The sequence below is a fragment of the Callorhinus ursinus genome, unplaced genomic scaffold (assembly GCF_003265705.2).
Source record: "Callorhinus ursinus isolate GAN/ISIS: 27379988/994484 unplaced genomic scaffold, GSC_fseal_2.0 scaffold71, whole genome shotgun sequence".
Taxonomy (NCBI): domain Eukaryota; kingdom Metazoa; phylum Chordata; class Mammalia; order Carnivora; family Otariidae; genus Callorhinus; species Callorhinus ursinus.
The window spans coordinates 5,756,562-5,769,067 of record NW_027397133.1 but is presented as its reverse complement, the minus strand read 5'-3'; positions in this window follow the sequence as shown (position 1 = coordinate 5,769,067).

The window sequence follows — 12,506 nt, the reverse complement described above, 5'->3', positions numbered from 1 at the left end:
AATTAAATGCGTATATTAAGACCATTAAGTATAATTACAGACTAATCAGAGGTTAGTGTTTATTTCAAAAAGATAGCAAAAATTCTGAAGTATTAAATTCAGTATTAGAACATTTACTAGGAGTTTTTTATTTTCCGATTTTTTTTTTTTTTGTAACTATGAGGGACAGGGGAAATATTAATGGTTTAACCTTGTAAAATTTTTTCACTCTCCCAGAGTCAGAGAAGCCTACGTTTTTAAGTTTAATTCCTGGAATTCTGTTAGCTTCAAGGATGAGAAGGCCAAAATGAACAATGTGGAAATGAAACAAAGGTGTGATTAGAATTTGGGGGAATATATTTACTAAGTTTATTTTTATAGCACACAAACATAGGGCTAAGTTCAAAAGAAATGAGTGTTATTCTCTCCCCTTTTCTCAAGCTATACAATGACTCTTTAGGGACAGCTACATTTTTCAGCATCTTCTGTATTCTTGGGCAGATAGTCTATGTAAATTAGGAGAACTTATTGCCTCATAGTAGACATTCAAGATTTGAAAATATTCCATTAATGCATCATAATTCAGTGACATCCATACACCATTATGGATTTCACCAATAAAAATTTTGATTCAGTTTACTTCTACTATTCCTGAGTGTTTACTGTGGAGAAGTGGGTCTGCATTATCCTTGGCCACAATTTTTTAATATGATCCATCCTAACCGGTTGCCTTCTATGCCTGATGCTCAAGAGATCTGGCCTCCTCTACCACCATCCCTATGGGGGTTTTCTTCACTTCTCTCCGATACTGAATTTTTACTTTTCTATTCATTTAGCTGGTGGAAAACCTCTAGTTGCTTTCTTGGAAGGGGTGATTTTGAAATAATTCATGTGGTTGAAAAAATTACCCTTCTGTTTCTAGTATCTCCTTATTTGGGCCATATTGTGTTAAATTATTTATGCCTGGGTATAAGTGATTGCTTTAAAAAATTTTTTTAAAGATTTTATTTATTTATTTTAGACAGAGTGAGTGGAGGGGAGGGGCACAGGGAGAGGGAGAGCGTCTCAAGCAGACTCCACGCTCAGCATGGAGCCCAGAGCCCAATGCAGGGCTTGATCTCAAGACCCTAAGATTATGACCTGGGCCGAAACCAAGAGTCAGGCGTTTAATTGACTGATCCACCCAGGTGCCCCTAAGTTACTGCTTTTAAAAGTCCAGCCCCTGAGGTAAATGCCTGATGTCAGTGATATACCAAACTTGGACCAATAGATTCCATTATCTGCTAGGCATTGGTACTCCATACTGAGTATAGTGCAGGAGTTGGCAAATTTTTTCTGTAAAGGGCCTGACAGTCAATATCCTAGAGTCTGTGAGCTACAGGGTGTCTATCACAGCTACTGAGCTCTGAGGTGGTATCTTGAAAGAAGCCATAGATAAAATGTAAGTGATTGAGTGTGGCTGTGTTCCAGTGACATTTGACATGACATTTGAATCTCATAATTTTCTTTTTTTTTTTGAATCTCATAATTTTCAACTACCACAAAGGACTGTCCTTTGATTTCTTCCAACATTTACAAATGTAAAAGTCCCCCTCCGCCCCCCACCCCGCCAAACTGTAAAAACCATTCTTATTCTTTGCTGATGGGCCAGAGCCACACAAAAAAAGGCAGTGGACCAGATTTAGCCCATAGGACAAAGTTTTCTTTCCTTTTTTAAAAAGGTTTTATTTATTTATTTGACAGAGACACAGCAGGAGAGGGAACACAGCAGGGGGAGTGGGAGAGGGAGAAACAGGCTTCCCGCAGAGCGGGGAGCCCGACGTGGGGCTCAATCCCAGGACCCTGGGACCATGACCTCAGCCAAAGGCAGACGCTTAACCCACTGAGCCACCCAGGCGACCTCCCAAAGTTTTCCGACTCCTGTTAGAGATGAATAACTGAAGAGTCAACAGTCATGCTGTAATGGGCATTTTATTTGACCCATGGAGATGGACATAAGAAAATCCAAATATAAATAAAGTTACACAGTATGATGAACGATAATGAAAAAGAAGAGGATTTTGAGAACCAGTGATGGATGATCTTGATTTAAATAGAGATATAAGGAAGGCCTGTAAGGGAATAAATAAGCAGCAGTTTGAAAGCTGAGAGTGAACCTTATGGCAAAGACGAAGAGAATCGTCTGTATTGCGAAAGCCCCAAGAGAAGAAAGTGCTTGAGACTTTGAGAGGAACTGGAAGAGGTTCAGAGGTGTGGGAACATCACTGCTGTGTGTTCACCTCATCTCCCCTTCATGAAAGCTTAGTTCTGATTTAAATGTTTAAATGTCATTTGGCTGGACCCCCTTTCTTAGGAGTTCCCTAGACAGTTTATGTGGGTCCCTTCAGTAAATGGCATAATTGCTGAGCCCTTGTATGCCTAAAATTCTTTCTTTAGCTCATGTGTTAGTCCGGGCTTTCCAGAGAAACAAAACCAACAGGATGGCTGGCTGGCTGGCTGGGTAGATAGAGATAGATAGATGATAGAATCTATAGAGCTCTGCATCTATCTATCTATCTATCTATCTATCTATCTATCTATCTATCTATCTATCATCTATCTCTATCATCTATAGAACCAATAGGATATATAGGGAGAGGGAAAGGGGCAGGAGAGACAGAGAAAGGACATGGGGGCCAGCAAGTCCCAAGATCTGCATTTGACAAGCTGGAGACCCAGGAGACTCAATGGTATAGTGCGAGTTGGAGTTTGAAGGCCTGAGAACCAAGAGAGCTGATGGTGTTAAGTTCCAGTTGGAGACTGAGTCAGAACGGAGGAGGAGACTGATGTCCCAGCTTCAAGATAAACACAGAAAGCTTTCTTATTTAGCCTTTTCATTTTATTCAGGCCTTCCATGGATTGGGTGAGGACTGCTCACATAGGGGAGGGCAATCAGTCCCCTGATTCAAATGTTAATCTCATACGAAACACTCTCACAGACTCACCCAGAAATGGTGTTTAACCAAATACCTGAACACCTGTGGACCAGTCAAATTGGCAAATAAAATTAACCATCACAGCTCTCACTCGATAGGGGGATTTTGGCTAAAGCAGTAGATGCTGTTGGTGTTCAACTCAATCATTGTCAGTTTTTTCCAGCAACAACATGCCTTATCCCAAGGAGGGTGACTGAGTAAATTATGTTTATGCTTAACATGTGCCTGGTACAGTGCTAAAAGTTTCACATAATTAACTTTTTTTTTTTTTTTTCCGAGAGAGAGCACGAGTGTGGGAGGGAGACAGAGAAACTCTTACGCAGGCTTCACGCCAGCACAGAGCCTGATGCAGGCCGGATCTCTCAACCCTCAGATCATGACCTGAACCAAAATCAAGAGTCAGATGCGTAATTGACTAAGCCACCCAGGTGCCCCATAATTAACCAATTTAAATCTAGCAGCAAACCCCTGCTCGTGTGGTAATGTTGCCATTATAACAATGAGCAAAAATAGAGCTTATGAATATTAAGCAACTTGCCCAAGGCCCACCATTTCCAAGTGGGATGATATGGATTTGAGCCATATTGGTTGTGTTTCAGGGCCTTTAGGGCTGAACCACTCTTTATTATACAAATATTAAAAGGAATTATCTTCTTAAGGATGATGAAACTTGAATTTCAAATTTTTATCAACTAGTTAGAATTAGCCAGTGCCTAATATTAAATATACGTTTAAAAATACTGTTTATATTACACATTTATATTTTACAGCACATCTATAACTTTACAAAGTTGGGGAGACCTATTTTTATATGTAACCCATTTTTTCTCATGTCTTGAGATCTCTTATCAGTCATTATACCTCTACATAATTATTATTAACACCTGCCCAGAATTCCATTTTTTGGAATAGAATACTTTATTTGCCTATTCAGAATTATTGTTTCCAAAGTTTGCTTATAATATAAATAATCCTATGGAAAATATAACTTGTCACTTTAGTTTAACCATTACCATGAAGTATATTCTTTTAAATGGGTTGCATTCAAGAACATATTTGTTTTAAGTAAGGGCATAAAATACCATCTAGGAAAGTTGTATATGAGTTCTTTTACACCAAATTCATTTGGAATTAATAGTGCATGAAAATTATGGTACCATGGATATGACTTTTATAAAAATTTGCTAGTTTTTAGGCCAATATGGAATATTTAATGACATATCTATATATCTCATAAATTTAGATATATTTTCTTTTTTAAAAAATATTTTATTTATTTATTTGACAGCGAGAGGAGGAACACAAGCAGGGGGAGTGGGAGAGGGAGAAGCAGGCTTCCTGCTGAGCAGGAAGCCGGATATGGGACTTGATCCCAGGACCCTGGGATCATGACCTGAGCCGAAGGCAGATGCCTAACGACTGAGCCACCCAGGCGCCCCTAGATATATTTTCATGTACACATTTATTTTTATTAAATCTCCATTTATATCCTTAGCTCATTCTTTTTCACATCAGTGTGTTCATCTGTGTATTGATACATAAAAACTGCTTATTGGGGCACCTAGTTGGCTCAGTCAGTAGAGCACATGACTCGATCTTGGGGCTGTGAGTTCGAGCCCCATGTTGGGTATAGAGATTACTTAAAAATGAATCTTTTAAAACCTGCTTATTAATTCAGTCAAACATTTTGTTTCTCATACGTAGAACAAAAAATTTGTGCTTAATTTGCTTTTAACTTGGCAAGGGGGTATTGAGACAGGAGTGTTGTTTTCACAGATAAACCTGTTTATTATTTACTTCATGATTTCACTTGGCTATCATGCACTCAAGATTAAGAATTATAATAGTCTTCATTTCTATTTTATAAATAGGTAGTTTTCTTCATTATTTTTCGTATTGTAATATATGTTAACATAATGTTTACCATTTTAACAATTTTTAAGTGCACAATTCAGTAGCACCAAGTACATTTACACTGTGCAAGCACTACCACTATCCGTCTCCAGAACTTTTCACCATCCCAAACCAAAATTCTGTACTTCTTAAATAACTCCCCATTGCCACAGCCTCTGCTCCCCCAAACCCCTGGTAACTACTGTTCTACTTTCTGTCTCTATGGATTTGACTTTTCTAGGTACCCTATCCCTATATAAGTGGAATCATACAATATTGTCATTTTGTGTCTGGTTTATTTCACTTAGTGTGATGTTTTCAAGATTCATCCGTGTTGTAGCATATATCAAAATTTTTCCTTTCTTAAGGCTGAATAGCATTCCACAGTATATATACATATATGATAACATATATATATACACATATATATATCACATTTAGTTTATCCATTCATCTATTGTAGACACTGGGTTTTTACTACCTTTGGCTATTGTGATATAATGTGAACATTGGAGTACAAATATCTGTTGAAATCCCCGCTTTCAATTTTTTGGGTATATATGTAGAAGTGGAATTGTTGGGTTAAATGATAATTCTATATTTAAAATTTTGAGGGTTGGGGCGCCTGGGTGGCTCAGTCGTTAAGCGTCTGCCTTTGGCTCAGGTCATGGTCCCAGGGTCCTGGGATCAAGCCCCACATCAGGCTCCCTGCTTGGTGGGAAGCCTCCTTCTCCCTCTCCCTCTCCCCCTGCTTGTGTTCCCTCTCTCTGTGTGTCTCTGTCAAATAAATAAAATCTTTAAAATTTTGAGGGTTACCATATTGTTTTCCATAGCAACTATGCCATTTTACATTTCTACCAGCTGCACAAAGGTTGTCATTTCTCCACATCCTCAACCAACACTTGTTATTTCTTCCTTTCTTTCTTTCTTTTTAAATAGCCATCCTAGTGGGTGTGAAGTGGTATCTATTTGTGGTTTTGATTTGCCCAATTTCCCTAATGATTAATATTGATCATCTTTTCATGTGCTTATTGGCCATTTGCATAGCTTCTTGGGAGAAATACCAATTCATTTGCTCATTTTTTAAAAAGATTTATTTATTTTAGAGCAGGAGCATGGGGTGGGGGGAGGGGCAGAGGGAAAGGGTGAGAGAGTCTCAAGCAGACTCGGCACTGAGCACAGAGCCTGACACGGCTTGATCCCACAACCCTGAGATCACGACCCAAGCTGAAACCAAGAATCGGATGTTCAACCGAGCCACCCAGGCACCCCCATTTGCTCATTTTTTAATTGGGCTGTTTGTTGTTTTGTTGCTGAGTTGTAGGAATTCTTTATATATTCTGGATATTAATCTCTTGTCAGATAGATAATTTGAAATATTTCCTCCATTTCTGAGGGCCATTTTCACTTTGTTTATAGTGACTGCTGATATACAAAGGTTTTTAATTTTGATGAAGTCCAACTCATCTGTTTTTGGTTTCCTGTGCTTTTAGTGTTATATCCGAGAAATCACTACCAAATCCAATTTCATGAAGTTCCTCCCACCACCCCCATGTTTTATTCTAAGAGTTCTATAAGCTCTTCCTTTTAGGTCTTTGATCCATTTTGAGTTAGTTTTTTTTTATTTTTTTATGATGTGAGTTAGGGCCCAGCTTCATTCTTTTGCATCTGGGTATTCAGTTTTCCCAGCACCATTTGTTGAAGAAACTGTTTTTTCCCCATAAAATGGTCTTGGCCTCCTTGTCAAAAATCAATTGACAATATAGTATATGGGTTTATTTATGGTCTCTCAATTCTATTGATCTGTGTGTCTATCACTTATGTCAGTAACAGTTTTGATTATCATACCTTTGTTATAAGTTGTGGAATCAGGATGTTTGAGTTTTCTAACTTGGTCAGGTTTTAAAAATAATCCATAGGCACTTCAGCATGAATTCAGTGCATGTTAAGTGCATGGCTTTTATAATATGCTCGTAAGATCAATATATTCATCATGCAATTTTTATCTGCTTGAAGAATCATTTACTGAGCGATGTGTTAAAATCTCCCACTATGTGTTTGAATTTGTTGCTCCTTGTAGCTTCTAGCGTCACTTTCATCTCCAGGTCCATTCATTTTGTAACATCCCAGGTAGCCCCAGCATTATTGACTTTTCAGTTTCTGTTTTCACTTTTGCCCCCAGTGCAGATTTCTTTAATATTCTTAGATACTCTGCTATACAAGCACTCGATAGAATATCTGTCAGCATTTGAAATAATTTTTCTATTTTACTGAGCATTTTTAGTTAATTTGTAGGATTTTTCCGCTCCAAATAGAAGTCTTCACTTTATTTCATGAAGTCCTGCCAGATTCTGTTTGTTTTTGGTGCCTACCTACCTCAGCCCCCTTTACTATTATTTCATAGCACTTAGTTGTACTGCATTATAAGTATCATATTACTGGTCTACCTTTCTAACTCAACAGGCAGGTATATTTCAGATTCATCTCTGTGTCCTCAGTACAAGGGCTATCTCTGTAGGTTAAAAGAAGGTTCTTGGTTCCAGCATCCTGATGGGAAATGAAATCACAAAGTGTCAGAGGTCATGATTGGAACGTACACAAATGAAGTGAATAGTATGCTCATGGAAGAAGGACTTGAAATATTTGTTTCTGGGCTAGGTGGAAGAAGGGTCAATCACATGTCTACAGGGGATAATTTGAGTCTGAGAATTCACAGGAGTACTTACTTATTCCAGGTCCCAGGGCAAAAACTTTCATTCTTACAGTGTCAAGGACATAAACTGTGTATCTGGTTCTCTCTATCAGAATCAAGCTCAGGACAGATTAAGGATAGACATCCTGGTCTAGGCCTTAATCCTCAGACTTCTCTCTGTGGGTCTAGTTTCAATTCTACCTTTTTAAGAGAAATTGTAACACCCCTCTGCAAACTTTAAATGAATCAGTATGGCATCTCTGATAGGCTGGAGTACTATTTCCACTCTTGAAAGAACCTAGGGTTCCCAAGGTTGGAGGTAGCAGTTCAGATTTATTAAGCCCAAGTTTCAGAATGGAATTATTGTAAATTGGCTAGTTAGGAGAAACAAAACATGACTGTTCATTCATGGATTGTAGCTGCTCTTTCTCTACCTGCCTCAAAGCAGTTTTCTATCTCAATTTCACAAAGATAGACATGAACAATCAGTTTAAAAGCCAAGTATAGCAGGCTTTGATAATTCCAGTAACTTCTGCTAATGCTCATTGCTTATGTTTCCCAAGCATAGAAGCATTTATTTTAAGCTCCTATCTTGCAATATTCTGTTTTTTATTATGTTCAGTTAGCCGCTGTATAGTACATCATTAGTTTTTGATGTAGTATTCAATGATTCATTAGTTGTGTATAACACCCAGTGCTCATAATATTCTATAAATTAACTTGGCTCCTCTTCCCCAAGGGATGGTCTTAAATAACAGCCTCTAATGACTTTTCTTCCAAAGCTCATGTAGTCTTTCAAAATGTCATTTGGCACTATTTGAATTCTTCTAGAAAAGCAGAAAAGTATGTCCTAGAAGGGAAATAAAAATGTCTCCCCCTTGCAGGTATTCTGAATTTTTGATGAGGTGGGAATGAATACTTAACATGGGAATATTCATGTAAAAATCTCTGCTCTGTTTTTGATTGAGATGAGATAGGAACATGTGATGACTGTTCTTAGTATACAGTAACCAGGATGAATCAGTAAAGATAGTTTGGCTGTACAAATGACCCAGAATGACTGGTTCAACCAGGAAAATTTTTCTGTCACATTAAAATTCTGGAGGTGACAGTCTAAGCCAGGTGTGGCTGTGCTCCAAAGTCCTCCAAACCATCTTATCCAAATCCAGGCAGTAGAATGGAGGCATGGAGGAAGGAAGAAAGGGAGATAACCAGGTGTGTTTAAGGTCGGTTCCTTCAAACTGCCACACAATTTCGATTATCTCCAGTTGGACATAACAGAAGAGCCATGGACCAATAAGGTGGGGGAATCACCATCCTAGTGGTGCACACAAGGAAATAAAGAAGTGATTGTTCTTTTATTATGGAAGAAAGGGAGATTGATATGGGGGGGTAATTAGCAGATGCCCTAATTCAAATACCAACCATGGAACCCAACTTCCTGGATGCCAGTATTGAACAAAAGTTCTAATAGGCTGGAATTAAATGATTGAAATGGGGGTTTACCGGTACACTTGCAGTATTTGAGAATCTTTCTGGAATTTGTGGTCTCTCACATCCCATCATGTCCTGCTGATTCTACTTAATGTATGAAAAATACTTGATTTTTTTCTACCATCACAGCTGTAGTGAATCTTCCTTATGTCCAGTCTGGATTATTGCAATGCCTAGTAATATTGGACAGATACCTTGTATTCAGTTTTTTCTGATGCTCATCTCATTCCCACCCTTCATCTAATATAGTCTATATGGCCACCAAATTGAACTTTCTAAGACACGAGTCTAGTGTGACTGAGAAACTCATTTAAATTTCATCTAATTTTAATTAATTTAAATATTAAAAAAGCAGTGTAAAATATTTTACCATTACTGACAACTTTATTGTTTTGGTAGGACTACATTTCACTTCAACCATTGCATTGCATCGATCTTATTTTTGTATTATAGTGTGCATGTCGTGTATATATTGTTTCTGGGGTTAGACATAAACATATCACTGACCTAGCTGATGTCAAGCAGTTGATATGTTTATTTGGATATTTTATGAAAGCAACATGAGTTACAGTGATATGAAGGAAATAATAATTGGTAATTAAATATACTTATTACTTTAATTACAATTAAATTATTCTAGGTTAAATAAGTGTGTACTGATTTTAAAACTTAAAATGAATACATATTAATGATGCATAGTCAAGTAGAGGCCAGTACTGTGGCCAGAACAGTAAAAAAATAAGAGACTGGAAGAAGTACTGTGAATTTCACAACAAATGCTAATTACAATTTGCTGTGAATAGAGCAAAATAAAAGAGCTGTTAGATAATGTACAAAAATTGAGTTAAAGTAGAGAATATTGTGAGACATTTGCAACAAATACATAACACATTTGATGAGAATTTTCCTTTTGATAACCAAAAAGGAATAGATAAAATTAGTTGCCTGAAATCATAATTAAATGGGAACCAAAATTTTAAATAACTTTGAAACATAATCTGAGCTTATAACTTTGTGTAGCTATAAAGTGGCTTTGTGTGTTACATACACAAAAAATCAAATTTTAAGTGGAAATATGGGAAGATAAGTTATTACTGTAGTTATGGAAGTTTTGTTAGGGTATTATGAAAAAAGAAAAATTATATTGTATAAAAAGTAAAAAAAAAATTAAGCCACCAGTCAACTGCCTATAAGAGATCTAACAATATCAAAGATTAATTCAAAATTAGTAAAGCTACATATATTCTTCTCTAGCTTTAAGTGAGTTATACAATATGAAATATTGCCCACTTAATACTCTGCATACATTTTGCCTCAAAAGACTTCCAAATCAAATAGAAATGTTGTCAATTTGCAGCCTACAAAATCAGTCATAGCATAGATATTTTAAAATAGTTTATATATGTCAAAAAAGAATTTCCACTAGATATGAAAAAAATAATTTCTATTATGATTAAACAGCTATGCTAAGTTAAAAATATGAATTCTGTGAATTTTATTTTTTTAAATTCTTTTTTTTTAATTTTATTATGTTATGTTAGTCACCATACAATACATCATTAGTTTTTGATGTGGTGATCCACGATCCATTGTTTTTGTATAACACCCAGTGCTCCATGCAGTACGTGCCATAAATTTTAAAGAGCTTTATGTCTCCCTAATTGATTTGCTCCACAGTATGAAAAGTATGATGGTTTAGTATATATGGGTAAATATGAATCACTGTCACTTTATGGAACTGTTGAAAGAAATAGAAAACAATGAATTTATTTATGTTCTTTGCTAATGCTCATTGGTTCAATGGTTGAAGAGTTTTACAGATCTTTTACAAAGATTTACTGTACTTGGCAAATATTTCATAATCAAGACCCCCAAAATGACAGTGTAATTTGTTTTCTCACCAGTACCACACTACATATAAACAAAGAAAATCTGGAACGCCAAGGAAAGGAAAAGCTGTTTTTGTGACCTAACTAAAAGGGTAGGAATATTTCTTGAAACTGATACTTTTCATAAGTTAAAAATAATTTTACTTATTTTTCTATCATGAATCAATATATGAAAGATTTTCACTGGAAGCAAAAGCATTGTCAAAATATACAATGAAGAAACAGGAAATCTTAGTAAAGAAATAGAAACTATATAAAAAAACACGAAGTTAGAACTGAAAAGTGCCATATCTCAAACATTTGATAAGCTTAACAGCATAATTGAGATGACAAGAAAAAGAATCAGTAAATTTGAAGATAGAGCAATAGAAATTATCCAATCTGAAAAAGAGAAAAAAGGTTGGAGAGAGTCACTAACAGAGCCAGTGACCTGTGGGACAATATCAAAAGATTTAACACACGTACCTGGCATCCCAGAAGGAGGAGAAGCAAGGGCAGAAAAAAATATCTGAATATGGACAAAATTTTCTGAAATTTGGGGAAAAGTATAAGTGTGCAGATTTCAGAGGCTCAGAGAACCCCAAACAAGAGTAACATAAAACCACACTTAGACCAGCATTCTCAAATAGATGAAAACCAAAGGTAATGAAAAATCTTGAAAGCATGCAGAGAGAAATGACATATACAGAGGAAAAATAATTCAAATGACTTCTCATCATAACCCATGGAGGACAGAAATCAATGTCTATCTTTTGAAAAATACACACAAACCCCAGAATTCTATAGCAAGAAAAACAATCCTTCAAAAACAAAGGCATTTGGTAAAAGAAATTGATAATTCACCACTGGCAAATGTGCACTCCAAGAAATGCTAAGTTAAGTTCTTCAAGCTGAAGGAAAGTGATACCAGATGGAAATTCAGACAATTGGGAATTGGTAATTGGGAAATCAGGAAGAGCATGGGAAAGGGTAAATATATGGGTAAATATAAAATATGAGGGCTTGGGGGGGGTCTTGATTTCTTTTTTAAAAATTTTCTTAAAATTATGTTCAGTTAGCCACTGTATAGTATATCATTAGTTTTTGATGTAGTGTTCAGTGATTCATTCATTGTGTATAACACCCAGTGCTCATCACAACACTTGCACTCCTTAGTACCTATCACTCTGGAGAAGATATTTGCAAATGACATTATAGATAAAGGGCTGATATCCAAGATCTATAAAGAACTTCTCAAACACAGTGCTCAAAAAACAAAAACCCCAGTCAAAAAGTGGGCAGAAGACATGAATAGACACTTCTGCAAAGAAGACATACAAATGGCTAACAGACACATGAAAAAATGCTCAATATCACTAGCCATCAGGGAAATACAAATCAAAACCACAATAAGATACCACTTTACACTGGTTAAAATGGCAAAAATTTGGGAAACAGGAAATGTTGGAACAAATGTTGGCAAGGATGTGGAGAAAGGGGAACCCTCTTACACTGTTGATGGGAATGCAAGCTGGTACAGCCACTCTGGAAAACAGTATGGAGGTTCCTCAAGATGTTAATTTCTTTAAAATAATAGCCTGTTTA